Source organism: Silene latifolia, chromosome Y, assembly GCF_048544455.1.
Source record: "Silene latifolia isolate original U9 population chromosome Y, ASM4854445v1, whole genome shotgun sequence".
NCBI classification, from domain to species: Eukaryota; Viridiplantae; Streptophyta; class Magnoliopsida; order Caryophyllales; family Caryophyllaceae; genus Silene; species Silene latifolia.
In genome coordinates this window covers 329,904,844-329,923,717 of record NC_133538.1, presented here as the reverse complement: position 1 = coordinate 329,923,717, position 18,874 = coordinate 329,904,844, and the positions used below count along the sequence as shown (strand labels likewise).

At 40.4% G+C, this 18,874-nt stretch overlaps 1 pseudogene; it reads left to right on the top strand.

Annotated features, from left to right (window-relative positions):
* Positions 1-18,874, top strand: part of LOC141631376 (uncharacterized) — a 71,700-nt pseudogene that overhangs the window by 6,275 nt on the left and 46,551 nt on the right.

Here is an 18,874-nt window from a genome sequence, read left to right as displayed (position 1 = left end):
GACTCCTGACTAAGTGATAACGTCCGTCGTGATCTATCTCGGTAGATACGGATTCCCAATATGTGTTGTGCCTCACCCAGATCTTTCATCTGTAAATGGTTCTTCAACCATCCTTTAACCGAAGATAAGAGAGGAATGTCTTTCCCAATCAAGAGTATGTCATCGACATACAATATCAAGAATACAATCTTGCTCCCACTCGACTTGATATATAAGCATGGTTCCTCGACCGATCGAGTGAAACTGTACTCTTTTATCACCTGGTCGAAACGATGATTCCAACTCCGAGAAGCTTGATTAAGTCCATAAATGGAACTCTTAAGCTTGCATACTTTCTTAGGATGTTCAGGATCTATGAAACCTTCGGGTTGCACCATGTACAACTCTTCCTCTAAATAACCGTTTAAGAAGGCGGTTTTCACATCCATTTGCCAAATTTAATAGTCATGAAAAGCGGCAATCACTAAGATTATCCGAATGGAACGTAGAATGACTACAGGTGCAAAAATTTCATCATAATGCAATCCGTACACTTGAGTGAAACCTTTTGCCACTAGTCGTGCCTTATAGGTATCTGGTTGCGCGTCTACAGAATGCTTTATTTTGTAAAGCCATTTGCACTGTAGAGGTTTTACCTTATTAGATAAATCAACAAGATCCCATACGTCATTCTCATACATGGAGTCCATCTCGGATTGCATGGCTTCGAGCCATAGCTTTGAGTCGGAACAGGCCATAGCACCTTTATAGGTAGCGGGTTCATTACTCTCTAGGAGCAAAACGTCATTCTCCTTGACCATACCAATGTATCTGTCCGGAGGATTAGAGACTCTACCCGACCTCCTAGGTTCCTCAGGAATATTAACCGTATCATCAGTTGGAGGAACAACTTCCTCCATCCTGTTCCTCGGTTGTTGGTTGGAATCTCCGAGCACTCGAAGGTTCTATTACTTGTCTTGTTCTCAAGAAATTCTTTCTCTAAGAACATCGCACTAGCCGCAACAAAAACTCGATGTTCGGTAGGCGAATAGAAGTAATGACCAAACGTTCCTTTTGGATAACCAATATAGTATGTCTTGACCGATCGCGGGTCGAGCTTATCCTCGTGTCTCCACTTGACATAAGCCTCGCAGCCCCAAACCCGAATAAAGGACAAGTTAGGGACCGTTCCCTTCCACATTTCATATGGAGTCTTGTCGACAACTTTAGTCGGACTTCGGTTAAGTATAAGAGCAGGTGACAAAAGAGCAAAACCCCATAATTAATAAGGTACTACCGTGTGACTCATCATGGATCGAACCATATCAAGTAAGGTTCGATTTCTCCGTTCGGACACACCATTTAATTGAGGTGTTCCAGGTGGAGTTAACTGCAAAATGATTCCACAGTCTTTAAGGTGTTGATCAAACTCATTTGAAAGATATTCGCCACCCCGATCTGAACGGAGTGCTTTAACCTTTCTACCCAGTTGGTTCTCAACCTTGTTCTGGTATTCCTTGAATTTCTCAAAGGACTCACTTTTATACTTCATTAAGTAGACATATCCGTATCTACTCAAATCGTCCGTGAAAGTGATAAAATATCTATAGCCATCTCTAGCGGTAATAGACATAGGTCCACAAACATCCGTATGTATGAGTCCTAATAGGTCACTAGCGCGCATTTCAACACCTTTGAAGGAAATTCGAGTCATTTTGCCAATGAGACATGATTCACACGTGCCATATGTAAAAAAATCGAATGTGGGAATAGTCCCATTATCGACGAGTTTCTTCACGCGTTTTTCATTTATGTGTCCCATTCGACAATGCCATAGATAGGTTTGATCTTTGTCACCAACATTTAATTTCTTATTATTCACGTGTAATACTTCCGTGGTTTGATCTAAGATATAAATTCCATTCATGGAAACTGCTTTGCCATAAATCATTTCATTGAAAGAGAAAATACAGCTATTATCCTTTATTAAAAATGAAAAACCGTCTTTATCAAGTACGGAAACTGAAATAATGTTCTTAGACAAACTGGGTACATAGTAATGTGATTATTTAAAAATAACTCAAAACCACTAGGGAGTTGGATTACGTATGTTCCCTTTGAGACTGCAGCAACTCTAGCTCCATTCCCGACTCGCAGGTCCACATCACCCTTTCCGAGAGGTGTGATGTTTTTTAGGCCCTGCAAATGATTACACAGATGAGAACCACAACCAGTATCAATTACCCAAGTTCCGAAACTTGCATGGTTAATCTCAATCATATGAATATAAGATGACATACCAACAGGAACGACGCGGCCTGCTTTTATGTCCTCACGGTACACGGGACAATTCCTCCTCCAATATCCAGTCTTGTGACAATGGTGGCACTCAATGTCACCGCCCTTGCTCTTTGCCTTGCCTTGTGAGCTACTAGTCTCACCAGGCCCACTCTTACCGTTTCCTGGCTTCTTGAATTTCGGCTTACCTACAGTTAGGTCGCCTGGAGCTTTGCCCTTACCTTTATTCTTGTTGGAAATCGTGAGAACATCCTGCTTCATGCTCCCACTCAATTTCATATCCTTCTCGGTCTGTACGAGAAGTGAGTGTAGCTCATGAGGACTTTTCTTCAAGTCATTCATGTAGTAGTTCGCCTTGAAAAGGGCAAAACCATTATGAAGAGAATGAAGCATTCGGTCAATGACTATGCTCTCACTGATTTTGCAATAAAGTGCCTCCAATTTCTCGACATTCTTAATCATGTTAAGAATGTGTGGGCTAACCGGTTGGCCCTTTTGGAATTTCGCATCCACGAAGCGACAGGTATGCTCATAAGTAACGATTCTCGGTGCTTTTGAGAACTCGTTAGTGGGCGTAGTGAAAATATTGTTTGCACCTTGGGCAATGAAGCGTCTCTGCAAATCGGTTTCTATTGCAAAGATGAGTACGTTCTTTATCGCACCCGCTTCCATGACGAAATCACGATAAGCAAGTGACTCGTTAACTCCTGCATTGGGGCCTGGGTTTACCGGTATTGGCTCAGTTAAGTACATGAGCTTACCGTCAGCAATGGCAGCATTCCGTAGTGCTGCCTCCCAGTCCGCAAAGTTGGACCCATCATTCTTCAGTCGTGTGAACTAATTCATGTTGTCCATAAAAACTTTAAGCCAGGACTCGCGTCCAAGTGTGGCACTCGGCATTGGGATTTCGTTATTTCCAGCCATTTGTTGTAACAGTATTATCAAAATAAACGTATTCTACACTGCGAAAAGAAGAATAAAAATAATAAGCATATGCATCGTTATGATTTTAAGTCTTAATGCAAAACTGTTATAAGCGAAGACTCAAGCATTTATATAATTGACCTCCCTCAAGAATTATATAAATGATCCCAAGACTCAATTATCTGTAAATTGATAAGCCAACCTTTTGGCTAATTCTACTGTTAGAATTCTTGGTCGATAAATTTCTGTAAATTTTATCTTTAGTCCATCATAATCACGAGAAACTCTTCGGACTATAATGTTGAGATAAACTAAGTCAACACAAACTACTTACCCAACGTAGAAGGGGTCATATTATGCCTACCGACGAAGAAGGGATTCATAGTTGTTTGCCCTTATAAAGACTAATCTCAATTTCCGTTTTAGAGGAAGATCCCATCAACTTTATTTTAATTTATTTTAAGTGAACTAATATCTAGCATGCGTGAATGAATAAACTAAGGTGATGGCTTAAACTGAGTGACATCTGTATGTCTATGAAAACTAACATACAACTATATGAGTCAATTTTCATGCATTTTAGTAGTAGGTGGTTTGGTTTAGGCGGAATATGATGCATTAACTATCATGTGAATGAAAAGCAATAGGAATGGAAAACGTAAAAGCAATAAAAAGTCCTAGTGTGGCCTATCTACCAAAACGAACATTAAATACAATTTTGGAATCCATCTTTGGACCCGAGAAGCTTGTCTTGATGTTCCATCTTGGTCCATGTAGCGGGAGTGAGCTCCAATCTCCATCTTTAGTCTTCTCAAAAATTACAATTTAAAATTACATGATAAACCTATTTACATTCTAATTTCAAAACCGTAATAAATAAAGAAAGCCAAACGGAGATACGAGATCTCAAATTACATTAAAAATTATGTTTCCATCATTACGAAAACATAATTTAACTAAGGCCACACTAGGTATTACAAATTACAACCGGTTGCAAAACAAAATACGTAAATAAATCCATTCAACGATTCATTCAACAAAAAAAATACATCAACTAAATAAATTAAACATGCAAGACATAATTCCTTAATTATGTAGATTAATTTTACCCAAACCACCTATTTAAATGATCGAATTAACTGACAATTCCTCAATTACACACATTAATTTCAATCTTAATTCATATTAAACTTGTAATATGAATTTAATCCTTCAATATTTTAAACTTCTTTAAAATAATTAGGTATCTTAAATTGTGAACTTCTTCACAACAATTAATCATACATTATTGATTTAATATATAATCATTATTGGCCAAAACAAAAACAAAAGAAACATCTTTTTTTTTAAATTGTCACGGCAAAAGCAAAAAAAACAAAACAATTTTTTTTTTAAACTCTCGGTAATTCCTCAATAACCGAAACAAAACAAAAAAACAGAATTTTTTTTATTTTCCAGCCCTCGACATTAGCCAAAGAAAAACCCTAAAACCTTTTTTTTTCTTTCGGCAAAATGCCCTAACAACAACAAAAAAAACAGTTTTTTTTTTTTATTGTACTCGGCTAAATAAAAAACAAAACAGCCCAAAAATTTTTAAGATGAACAAAATTGTTTATAGTTGCTATTAGAACAAGATTAGCATATTAATTAATGAAACATGATTAACCGTATATGCCAAAAACTATATAGCAAAAACAATGTTAACATCATCAACAAGACGATTTCCATTTATATTTTAACTTAATCTTTCATTAAATCAAACATCTACAAATTCTTCATATAATCATTTTAACTGAATAAAACAACAATAGGAAAAATCTAAATGGAAATAAATCACCAAAAAAAAAAAAAGCAAACGGCAAAAAAATGAACCCTACGGCCCAAAAAATTTTTGACAGCCGAAACCTCCCTTTTTTTTTTTCTCGAAAATTTGTTTAAATCAATTATGATAATCATCAAAATAATTTCGTGACCTTGGCTCTGATACCACTTGTGGAAAATATCGGTATACTTCCATTAACAAAATAAGGATTATAACGAAATTATTAAAATGAAAACTAGTCATAAAAGAAATTTGCATAAACAAAATAGAGAGATTATGAAATCAACCTTCGGTCATAGCAAAATCGGCCTAAGAACAATATCGCAATGATATTCACCTATCAGTTGCACCCAAGATGATATGAGATATGCCCTTTTCTTCTTGCTAGAATCGATCCCCTTTTACTTGAAGAGGAACCCTAATTTCTAAAATAAAATTTAGGGTTTTTGTTTTGATGAGAGTTTTGTGAAAAAAAAAAAAGTAAGAAAATAATCCTCCTTTCACTTCTATTATAACCTAAAATATGGAGTGAAAATATGGAAGATTTTTATTCTTTTTTTCCTTCTCTAATTCGGCCAAAATGGGAGTGAAATGGGAAGATTTATTTCTTTCTTTTTTATCTCCCTTTGACCGAAAATTCACCAACAATAAGGAGAAAAATATCTTCTTATTTTTGGTTGGTTTTCTAAATGTACAAATGTGTATTAATTATAAATTGTCATTGATGTCGTCCTGTATTAATAAGTCCACACACTTAACACCGGTCCGTCATCATTTATTATGACAATATCGTATAATATATACATTAACTATAAATATCGCATATTTATAATTTGCTAATTAAATATAACTGATTACATTTAATTACGAATTAACATCTTAATTCGTTTAAGCTAACATTATATACATTTATTAAATATAACCTATTATATTTAATTTACGAATTGACAATTAATTTGTCTCAACTAATATTATTTAATCGGCATTAAATAATCGTCTCATCAACACGTTGACTAACTGTTTAGTCAAATACTTGAACTAACCTTTTAGTCATATAAGGCATCAATGTGATTACATTTCCATAATCACATTTCTCAAACACATCCTTTAGGTGTGACTTTTAGGGACCAGTTGATTACTACCATCAGTATGATAATAACGTCAAACTTTCTAGCAAGACAACCGTTATTAGGTAATTGTTAATCAACTGATAAAATACGAAGTATACCCTTGGGAACCTATAAGAGATTTATAAATGTTATCACACTAATTTGTGGAGGACACAAGCTCCAACAGGCTTGCCAGCCACGGTGCGTTGTAAGGCTCGCCCGCCATGGTGCGTATATGAGGAGGGCTCGCCAGCCGCGGTGCATTGTAAGGCTCGCCAGCCATGGTGCATACGTGAGGTGGGCTCGCCAACCGCGGTATGTAGTAAGGCTCGCCAGCCATGGTGCGTATATGAGGAGGGCTCGCCAGCCGCGGTGCGTACATAAGGAGGGCTAGCCAGCCGCGATGCGTTGTAAGGCTCGCCAGCCGTGGTGCGTAGTAAGGCTCGTCAGCCATGGTGCGTACATGAGGAGGGCTCGCCAGCCGCGGTGCGTATATGAGGAGGGCTCGCAAGCCGCGGTGCATTGTAAGGCTCGCCAGCCGTGGTGCGTATTAAGGCTCGCAGCCATGGTGTGGTCGGTTGATCAACCGTGAGAATAGCCGCGTTGGATGGGCTTGTTTTAAAATAGCGGACTCTTGATGCCGCCGTAAAATAGTGAATTTTGAATTTCACTATTACTGTTTTTGAAGTGACGGATTATGTTGCCGCCGTTGACATTTGAAGGAATAGTGAATTTGAATTTCACTATTTGTTTTTGAAGTGACGGTTTATGTTGCCGTCGTTGACATTTGAAGAAATAGTGAAATTGAATTTCACTATTATGTTTTTGAAGTGACGGTTTATGTTGCCGCCGTTGACATTTGAAGAAATATTGAATTTAAATTTCACTATTATGTTTTTGAATTTGAAGTGGCAATTTTAATCGCCGTTTGTTTGAATTTTGAAGGAATAGTGAATTTTCACTATTATCGTTGAAATGACGGTTTTAATTGCCGTCGCCGAAGATTTAAGGTTTGTTATGGGAAATTGGGCCAAAGCCCAAAGTTTCACTGAATGAAGCAGGGAGCACCCCATTGAGGCGCGAGCTACTTGGCGAGGTAAGGGGGCTTCCCTATTTTTCTGTAAAAGACGCGAGAATGGCTTGCTCGTCATTCTCACTTTGTCTTCTTCATCCTCTCGACAAAACCCAAACAAATCGCCATTGTTGGTCTTCTTGCTTGCTTGAGTTCGTGCCATCATCAACATGTCATCTCAAGATATGTATTTCCTCTTGAATCCATTTGAATTTGTTGGTCTTTTTGATTAATTAAATTAGGGTGAAATTTGATACCCCTAAAATCGATTTGGGGCTTTTTGATTGAGCCTATTTCGAGTGAAATAGATGATAACAGTAGGTTAGAAACCTGTTTAGGAGTATAGGGGTGCTTTTAGTTTGCATTTTGTTCCCCGTTTACGTCCCCTATGCTTGAAAAACGTTAGTGAGGCAGAGAAACTGTCTCATTTCACAATGCCAAGTTTATTTGCTTGGGTAATGGGTCCCAATAGGTTGATTGTAGTCGGGAAAGACCGTGTTTGCCATTGTGGACCTTTATTGGGTATTGTGGGAAAAATGGGAAGTTTTGCCTTTTGTGACGGTCTTATGTCTGACCAAATAAGCGTCTGTTTGGGCTTGAATTGAGTCATTTTGCCTTAAAATGGACCTTATTGGTAGTTTAGGTCGCTTTGAGATGTGATAAAATCACGTTGCCTAGTTGTGGTCGCATTTTGAAGTTTTGACCTGTTTGTGCTCAAATTGGCGTAAAAATTGCCTTTTCGAACTGTAGAAAATACCCCATTGTGTCGGGAATGTATTTTGGTTTGTTGGCGGACCTTGTGTGGGTCCTGAGGTGCCGTTTTTGTTGTGGTTGTTGTTTTGACTCGTCTTTTTCTTGAAAAGAAGGGCGAGTCATTTTTTGTGCGTTTTTTGTTAATTGTTTTGTTTGGTTGGGTTTGGACGGGATTGCCCTTGTTCTGCTTTGCAGGTTTTTTTTTGGATTTGTCCATTTTATGCCGTCATAATGCCGAAATTTTGGCTGACGTTCTTTGATTGCCTTTGATTGCAGGGGAGCGTTCGGGGCCTACGGGGTCTGTCGTTGAGGTCTTGGAGGAGGAGGATGATCCGGGAGGAGCAGAAGCGACCGGGGAGGCTGTTAGAGCCGAGGTGGTGGTAGAGGATGCTTCTGTGGAGAAGGGGAGGCGGCTGACGTGGCCGACTTGTCCTTTTCATTGTGGCTTATAGACAGGATGACTGATGATTGGGTGTCAACACCAGGGTGGTGCGCCGCATCATGGTTCTTGGCCTCCTTATCATCCAAAGTCTGCCAGACACTGTCTTCTTTTTTGTCGTGGAGTAGGAGCGAGGTATTACCGTCGTGTTAACCACCTCTGCTTCCGTTGTTACTCCTCTGTTTCCTGTGTTGCTCCTTTTCTTTTCTGAGCGAAAGGATAGGGAGTGCTTAGTTCGGTAGGTGGCAGATAGCCCCCAGTTCGTTGTTTTAGGCCAGTGTCTGTATGATAGATGGTTGTTTTGGGCCAGTGTCTGTATGATAGATGTTTGTACTGGCTCCTGTTTGTATGGTCAGTTGTTTGTATCAAACGTGCATCGATGTAATTTGCGTGAGGTGGTTTGTATATATGTGTTTTTGGATTGTGGTTTATTTTGTGATTTTGGCTTTTTTATGTCGTGTTTCGGAGGAGCGCTATCGGCTGTCAATTCCCCTTTTACTTCACACTAGTTCCTTCATCGTTAGTGTAGAAAACATGCAACAGGTAGCATATATGCATAAACGCAAACACGTAGAAAGTACTTCAAAGCGAAATTAATCACGGTGACTCAAAGTTAAAATTGAAATTCGAAATTTGAAATGATATTTTCAAAATTCCGTGACAAATCGTCACGTTTGGATTTCTCGAGGAATTGATTTGAAAATTCGAGCAATTAACTCATGTCTTGAATTAAATTGCTTCGAAAATGTTGAAATTGATTCGTGACTCGAAAAAATTCAAACTCAAACTGCCAGGGGTGAATTTTAGTATTGATTTTTTGAGTGTATTTGATTTTTGATTTTTGTGAGATCAAGACTCGGATTTGTGAGTGCTTGAATTTTTGAGGAAAACTGATGCCGTGTTATCAATTTTCGATTTTATTTTTTGCTGAAAAAAGTGCGAAAAAGCGAAAAAATTTCGGAATTTCGATAGACATGGAAACGATCCGTCATGGATCGGGGCGACTACCCCCCCTCCCCCTAAAAAAAGAAAGAAAAATCCGTATGCTTAAAGCCGCGTCATGGAAACCGTGTCGGATTTCGTAAAATGCGAAAACAAGGAAATGTGAGTGTGAGAAAACACAAAATGTCCTGGACCATCCCAAAGAGGCGCGAGCATTCTGGCGGGAGGTTTGAGGTGTCAGGATAAAACACAACTTGAAAGGGACAATTCAAGGTGGGAATCCTGAGAACAGGCCCAAAGAGGCGCAAGCTACTTGGCGATAGTAAGCAGCTCTCCCTTTTTCTGAAAAACGCGCTGATTGTTTCGTATAAATAGTGATGTTTGTGCTTCATTGTTTCATCATCCGAAACACGAAAAACATCTCTACAAAACATCTTCTTCTTCCACAAAAATATTTCATGGATGCCTTTGAGAATGCGTTGCGACAATGGTGCCGAGATTTGTCACCTCCCGAAAAGTATCAACTCGTTTGTATGAGAGTTGGAAAATTGTTGGTGCTCCGTCAAGTCAAGGTGCAATCCTCATTTATCGAAGCATGTTCTCGTTTTTGGGATTCGAAACATCACGTTTTCGTTTTCCCGAAAGGTGAAATTTGTCCTCTTACCGAAGAAGTTGGTGTGGGATTTATCTGTATGCATCCCTTTATATTTAAGGATTATAACGAATTATAAAGTGATGATAACTAGTCATAAAATAAATTGCATAAACAAAATCATAAAGGATTAAGAAATAACCTTCGGTCCTAGCTTTTATGGCCTATGAACAATATCACAATGATATTCTCCTATCAGTTGCACCCAAGATGCTCCGAGAAATGCCCCTCAAATTGCTAGAATGAGATCCCCAGTTTTCTGTAAATATTAGGGTTTATTTGTGTGATTTTCTGATGAGAGAAAATGATGAGCAAAAATTAGGTTTTTAAAAAAAACCTAACTCTCCTTATAACCGAGTATATGGAGAAATAGGGTTGATTTTCTTTTTCCAAAAATCGGCCCATATGAACCAAAATAATAAGGATTAAAATCCTATTTTCGGTTATTCCAAAAATGTATAAATGTGTTAAAGATAAATTGCCATCTAGTGAGGATCGAACCCATGACCTCTTGGTTTGAGTACCCTCACTATTACCACTATGACACATTCATCTTGTTGATATTAAATATAACCGATTACATTTAATTACGAATTAATGATTAATTCGTCAAGCTAACATTACATACATTTAATTAAATATAACTTATTATATTCAATTTACGAATTGACAGTTAATTCATCTCAACTAATATTATTTAATTTTCATTAAATAATTGTCTCATCAACACATTGACTAACTGTTTAGTCATATTAGGCATCAATGTGATTATATTTCTATAACCACATCTCTCAAACACATCCTATAGGTGTGACCTTTAGGGACCAGTTGATCACCGCCATCTGTATGATAATAACGTCAAACTTTCTAGCAAGCCAACCGTTATTAGGTAATCGTTAATCAACTGATTAAAATACGAATTATACCCTTGTGAACCTTTAAGAGATTTACAAATATTATCATACTAATTTGTGGAGGACACAAGCTCCAACAAACTCCCACTTGTCCTCACAAGTGTATGTGCGATAACCGATTCTCATATCCTAAAATTTCTCCCACTCAATGTAAAACAATTTGCAAATCCGTATTCACAAAAGTCGTATTTTACAAGCGATCATTATCAAGAGTGGTTTTCCCGACTAGAGAGTAACTTAACTGATAAACGAATCATCATTCGAGCATGACCATGCATTTCAGTTACAACTCCTCGAGTGGCCCTGAGAAATAACTATACCTGATAAGGGTTGGATATTTTCCTCAACTCGAATCCTGCCGATGTAAGCACAGTATGAAATGACCAAGAAAAATCTACTTAGCCTCCGATTCGGCAGATCGTGAGAAAGAAACCAAAGTCACCAAAAAGCGCCTTAATCTCAAGAGACAAGTTGATAGTCAAAAGAATCGACTCTAGGAACACAATGGATGTCCTATCCACGACCTGGCACCGAATGTTTTTAAACATTTAGGACTCCATTACGTTGTCACAAAAAGTTGTCCTACGAGGTATCGTTATAATCTCGCATCTGTGATCGATCAGTCAACCGTTTGACTTATGGCTCGTTGAACCCACCATCAATCGACTGCACAACATAATAGCCGGAGTTATCAGCTTACATTGGCAAATACGGACCAAAACCAAGATAATGTAATTCAGTTCACTTTGGCGTTCAATGTTGTCAGTACAATCCACATGAAAAACAAAATATTATAAAAACGATGAAGTTATAAATAGTTTATGAAAAAGATAACGTATCGAATTCATAATCAACTACTATAACTCAGGTACACGTTTAATTCTCATGGAAATAATGTGCCCTCCATGCTTATCATATTTCAATGGCTCATAGAATCTGCTACAACTTCTGTTTGGAACTATTCCGGTGACCATGACAAAGACCATTAAGAGTAACAACGAATCTAGACTGAGATTTCTAATTATCTCGATCCGTTTGGAAGCTAGCATCAGCGTAACCGATTGCGCATAGCTTAGTATCTCCTCCATAAGTCAATACTCTATACTTACTCCTCCGTAGGTACTTGAGGATATTTTTAACAGCTATCCAATGTGTTTCACCTGGATTCTTTTGGTACCGAATCGTCATACTCAATGCATATGCCACGTCTGGACATGTGCATATTATGGCATACATGATTGATCCTATTGCAGATGCATAAGGAACACGACTCATGCGCTCAATCCCTTCAGGCGTCGTGGGTGACTGAGACTTGCTCAACAGCATCCCAGACGTCATTGGAAGGTTCCCTGTAATACTCCGTATTTATAAGTCTTGGGGTACTCTATCGAGTAGGCCTTACTCTGTCGAGTAAGGGTAAGTTGCGTTTTGGAAAAGTTTCTGACCTGTTGGGTACTCGATCGAGTAGCTGGGGTACTCGATCGAGTAGGGGGTACTCGATCGAGTATCCTTGGGTACTCGATCGAGTAGCCGGTTTCTGGGAATTTTCTCGGGTTTTGTTAAATATGCGATTAAGGTATATAAGCTTTGTCGTCATTATTCTAAATCACTTTTGCAAAACCTAAATTACTGTTTAAGAGAGAAAGGAAACAAGTTCTTCATCCTAATCGCATAATTAGCAATCCCCGGAGTTTGGAAGGTCAGTTCTTAGCGTTGATTATACCGTTGAGTTCCTTGCGTCGAGGGTAAGATCTATGCACCCTTTTTATTGTCTTTCCTTTGAATTGGTTAAACCCTAATTTAGAGATTTGGGGGTTTATGTGTAGTATGTGATTTGGTAGCCTTTATGTGTTGTATGATAGGAGGAGGGTTCATAGAGGAGGCTTTTTGATTCAAAGAAGAGAGACCGTCGATTGTGTGCTTACAGGCAGGATTTCTACTCGTATTAGTCCCATAATGGGATATTGGTTGATGTATTGTATTTGGTTGTTTGACATAATAATTGTATTGTGATTGTGGTTGTGATCGTTGTTGATGGTTCGCGAGACGTGGCCTCGGCTGAGTGGGGTCACTTGCGGGAGTGGCTTCACGCCCTAGTTTCGCCTTCTGTGGAACCCGCCACAGAAGGGATGTGCACATTAATGGACAGGGTTATCGCTCACTATGTGGAGCGGGGATTTGGTGGGTACGGCTGCGGTCCCCCTCGGGCAAGGCGGGTCCAGTGGACGATCGGTGATTGAGACGATTGGATCCGGCGTGATTGCGTGTGTGTGGCGATTAAGTCGTCTGTTTGCCTTATTGTTATTATATATTGAATTGTGTGATTAGTGCGACCCGGTGTTGTTTTATAAACTGCGGTGATCCATTCGGGGATGGTGAGCAGATATTGAGCAGGTATTGAGATGAGTACTGGGATAGCTGGGATGGCCACGACATGATGATAAGAGTCTTCCGCTGTAGCTTATTAGTTATTTATATTTCAGTTAGAATAGTCAGTTTGAGAACATGTATTGTACTTTCAGTTTGGTTTTGAGGATTGTACTTCTTCGCTAAGTATTTATAATTAAACGTTGTTTCTTCATTGTTTATTTGATTATCATACCTCGGGCAACCGAGATGGTAATGTCTTCATACCTGAGTGGTCCTGGTAAGGCACTTGGAGTATGGGGGTGTTACAAATGGTATCAGAGCGACGATCCTGAAACCTGTAACCAATGAACCTAATGAACATAGGGAGTCAACTAAAATGAACCCGGGGTAAAAGTTGTAGGAGCTAATGCAAAGGCTTGGGAGGCGTCCTAAAGTCGCGAAGTCGCCGTACAATTTTGAACCGGTCACATGGGGGGGAATGTTTGTCGAGTCGTATGTGTGTTTGGTTAATTTGTGTAAGAATGTGATGAAATGTGTTAATTGTTGGATGTTTGAAGTGGAAGGTTGAGAATGTGAAAGGAAGGTTAATGAAATATATAGATTTGTTGTTGGAATGATAACATGTTGGATGTTCTACAATGTGGCGTTTAATAACATGATGAAATGATCTCGTAGATCGTATGAAAAGATGCGTAGCATGTTAGTTATGATGTGATGTGGTTTTATAAAGTTTAGCATGTTTTCATATGATATAGCATGCGGGTAGCGTTTCTGAATTAGCATGACTCGATCGAGTGGGACTGACTTGATCGGGCGGGTTTTTGATAATTTTGAGTTCAGAATCGAGTTTTGGGGCACTCGATCGAGTAACTAGGGGTACTCGATCGAGTAGGGGGTCACTCGATCGAGTAGCTATGTTAGAGGTCAGAAGGTCTGTTTAGGGTCTGATGTTTGGGTACTCGATCGAGTATGTTGGGTACTCGATCGAGTAGCCTGTTACTCGATCGAGTATGTTTGGGCACTCGATCGAGTAGGTTCTGGGTGGCGTGTTTTCGTGTTTTGAAGTTTAGTACGTTTGTTCATATCTACCCTTTCTTATATATGTATAGTCTCAAGATGCCGCCCAAGAAGACTGCTTTGTATGCGAGAGCTGAGCTTATGACCATGGATGACATCGTTAAGATGTTAGAGCACCAGGATGCTCTTACTGAGACCCTAAAGAAAGTGAATGAGGATAAGAATAAAGATAAGGAGAAGGAGGTTGATCACTATAAAATCAGCCTCTATATAGCGAGGTTTAACCCGAAAGAATATAAGGGAGTTGGGGAGCCTAATCTTCTTGATAGTTGGCTGAGAGAGATGGAGAACATATTAGACTTGCTTCACTATCCTGATGAGATGAGAGTGGAACAGGCTGCGTTCTATCCGAGGGAGGCAGCTGGCAAGTGGTGGGATACAGTGAAAGTGAGTGCCAAGGAGATATATACAAACCAAGGGTTATCTGCTATACCTTGGGAGGAGTTTCGTAGGGTTGTGAGGAAAGAGTTTGTACCGGAGCATATGAGGAGTAAGTTGAGGGAAGAGTTTGACAGTTTTAAGATGACCGCTGAGATGTCTGTAGCCGAGTACTACAGACAGTTCAATGAGAAGTCTAGGTATGCTGAGGATATGGGTTTGAGTGAGGAGAACCTGGCGTTGAGGTTTGAGAGAGGGTTGACCCCTAAGATTATGGACAAGTTACCCGTGGGAGTCCTTACTGATGTTAAGGAAGCTTATGAGAGGGTTGGGAGAGCTGAAAGGTTGGTGGAGATGGCTCAGGAGAGGTTAGGTGGTGAGAAGAGGAAGTCTGAGAGCGAGGGTGGTGGCCAATCTAATCACAAGAAAGGCAACCACAATCAGTCTAAGGGATTTTCTTCTGGGTCTGGGTTCAGTGCTGGGGCTTCCTTTGGGCGTGGCCGTGGAAGTGTGAAAAATAGTTGGGGAGTGACCTGCTATAGCTGTGGTGGTGTAGGCCACAAGAGACATGAGTGCACAAGTGCACCGGGATCTTTCCAGAGATCTGCACAGAGCTTCGCGAGCAACAGACCGGCTGGATCATGGCCAAACCGGGAGGTCGAGTTGCAGTGGAGGCAACCGCAACGGCGGTAATTCTTATCGAAACCACCAAAGAACAACAACAATAATCAAGGGTCGGGTGCTAAGCCGACCACTTCAGCCAAGATCTTGTCCGGGAGGTGGGCGGAAGACCGATGTGCAAGTTATTCATGATGGAGAAGAAAGCGGTGAGGAAGATGCGCACGTTATCACCGGTACATTCCTTGTTAATGGTATTCCTACCTTTGTTTTGTTTGATTCGGGGGCTTCTCAGTCGTTTGTGTCTTCGAGTCATGTTAAACAGTGGGGTTTGAGAGTATATGAGTCTGTTAGTGAGCAAGTTTTTATACCTTCGGGTGAGTCTGTATCTTGTGGGAGATTGTTTAGAGATGTATCCATGATAGTGGGGCAAGTTGATCTACCTGTAGACTTGCTAGAGTTTCCTTTTGACGGTTTTGAGATGATAGTCGGGATGGATTGGTTAGGAAAGTATAAAGCTAAGATAGACTGTCATCAAAAGAAAGTGTCTTTAAGAGGTCCTAAGGGTGTTAGTGTGTCTTATCGTGGGTTTCTAGTCAAACCCAAAGTTAAGTTGATTGCAGCTGTCACCTTGAAGTCTTATCTAAGGAAGGGATGTCCTTTGATCTTGTGCCATGTGAGAGATGACCGGGTAGAGAGTCCGACAGTTGATGAGATACCAGTGGTGGGAGAGTTTGCAGATGTTTTTCCAGAGGAGATTCCGGGGTTGCCACCGAAGAGGGAGATAGATTTCACCGTTGAGTTGAAGCCAGGGACGGGGCCGATCTCTAAGGCACCGTACCGTATGGGTCCTAAGGAGATGGAGGAGCTTAGGAAGCAGTTGGATGATTTGATAGAGAAGGGATACATTAGACCAAGTGTATCGCCGTGGGGAGCACCAGTTCTTTTCGTGAAGAAGAAAGATGGGAGTTTGAGGTTATGCATAGATTACAGGGAGCTGAACCGAGTGACGATAAAGAACAAGTATCCTTTGCCAAGGATAGATGACCTGTTTGATCAGTTGAGTTGTGCATCAGTCTTTTCTAAGATTGATTTGAGGTCGGGGTACCATCAGGTGAAGATTAGAGAGGTGGACATACCAAAGACAGCTTTCACGTCGAGGTATGGCCATTATGAGTATGTGGTGATGCCGTTTGGGTTGTCTAATGCGCCAGCAGTGTTTATGGATTTGATGAATAGAATCTTCAGACAGTTCTTGGACCAGTTTGTAGTGGTATTTATCGATGACATCTTAGTCTACTCTAAGACTAAGGAGGAGCATGAGGAGCATCTGAGGATCGTGTTGCAAACTTTGAGGGATCATGAGTTGTATGCTAAGCTATCCAAGTGTGAGTTCTGGTTAGAGAAAGTTGCTTTTCTGGGGCATGTAATCTCTAAAGATGGGGTAGCTGTTGATCCGGCGAAGATAGAGGCAGTGACAAAGTGGGAAGCACCAAAGAATGTTGCCGAGGTTAGGAGTTTCCTTGGGTTTAGCTGGATACTACAAACGGTTCGTGAAGGATTTCTCCAAGATAGCTAGACCTATGACAGCGTTGATGAGGAAAGAGAACAGGTTTCGTTGGGATGAGAGTTGTGAGACGGCGTTCCAAACATTAAAGGAGCGTTTGACCACAGCTCCTGTCTTAGCATTGCCTGAAGGGACCGAGAACTTTGAGGTTTATACAGATGCCTCAAAGAATGGGCTGGGATGTGTGTTGATGCAGAATGGTAAAGTGATTGCCTATGCTTCTAGGCAATTGAAGCCTTATGAGGAGAACTACCCTACTCATGATCTGGAGTTGGGTGCAGTGGTGTTTGCTCTCAAGATTTGGAGACATTACCTTTATGGAGCAATCTTTAAGGTATTTTCTGATCACAAGAGTCTCAAGTACATCTTCACACAAAAGGAGTTGAACATGAGACAGAGGAGGGGGATGGAGCTGATTGGCGATTACGACATGGAAATCATCTACCATGAAGGGAAGGCCAATGTTGTTGCTTATGCTTTGAGTAGGAAGAGTGTACATTCTCGTGTGTGCCTCTATCCTTGATGAGGCTGAGGGATGAGGTAGCGAGCTTTGGGATACATATGATGCAGAAAGGAGATGCCATGGGTGATATGACATTACAGCTTGAGTTTTATGATGATATTCGAGGTAAGCAGGCTTTGGATCCTAAGATAGTTGAGTGGAGAGCTGGAGTAGAGAAAGGGACAGTGTCCCGCTTTTCTATTCATACAGATGGTAGTTTGCGATTTGATGGTAGGTGGTGTGTTCCTAATGATGAGGAGTTGAAAAAGACTATCATAACAGAGGCGCATTGCACACCATATTCAGTTCATCCAGGTGGAGACAAGCTATACAAGGATTTGAAGAAAACGTTTTGGTGGCCTGGGATGAAGAAAGAGACAAATTTGAGTTTGTGTCCCGTTGTTTGACATGCCGTAGAGTTAAAGGGGAACAATGACGACCACAAGGTAAGATTCAGTCTTTAGAGGTACCTGAGTGGAAGTGGGAATCCATTTCCATGGACTTCATTGTGGGTTTACCAAAGAGTCAACAAGGTAACAACATGATTTGGGTAATAGTGGATCGACTGACCAAGTCAGCTCACTTTGTTCCAATGAAAGATACATGGACTAAGGCACAATTGGCTATGGCCTATCGAAAGAACGTGCTTAAGTTACATGGAGTCCCTAAGGACATAGTGTCTGACAGAGATGCGAGGTTTATATCGAGGTTTTGGAAGGAGTTGCAGGAATCGTTGGGAACAACTTTGAAGATGAGTACAACATTTCATCCTGCGACAGACGGGCAGACTGAGAGAACAATCAAGACTCTTGAGGATATGTTGCGAGCTTGTGTGATGGATTTTGGTGGTAGCTGGGAGCAGAGGTTGGACTTGATAGAATTTTCTTACAATAACAGCTATCACACGAGTATTGGTATGGCACCGTTTGAGGCTTTGTATGGGAGAAGATGTAGGAGTCCAATCTGTTGGGACGATAGTGCTGAAGCAGTGGTTTTGGGACCAGAGATGGTGCATGAGATGGTGGAACAGATTAAAATGATCAGGGAAAGGATGAGAGCAGCTCAGGATCGACAAAAGAGTTATGCAGATCTACATCGCCGGGATATAGAGTTTCAGGTTGGGGATAAGGTTCTTCTGAAAGTGTCTCCTATGCGTGGGGTTATGAGATTTGGGAAGAAAGGTAAGCTGAGTCAGAAGTTCATCGGTCCTTATGAGATCTTAGAGCGAGTGGGAGAGGTTGCTTATCGTCTGGCTTTACCTGCTGCGTTAGAGAGAGTACACAATGTGTTTCACGTATCGCAGCTGCGGAAGTATGTGAGTGACCCGTCACATGTGTTAGAGGCAGAGAGCTTAGAGCTAGATGAGTCCTTATCATATCTTGAGGTGCCTAAGCATATTCTAGACCGAAAGGTTAGAAAGACTAGGAGTGGTGAGACAGTTTTGCTTAAGATCCTTTG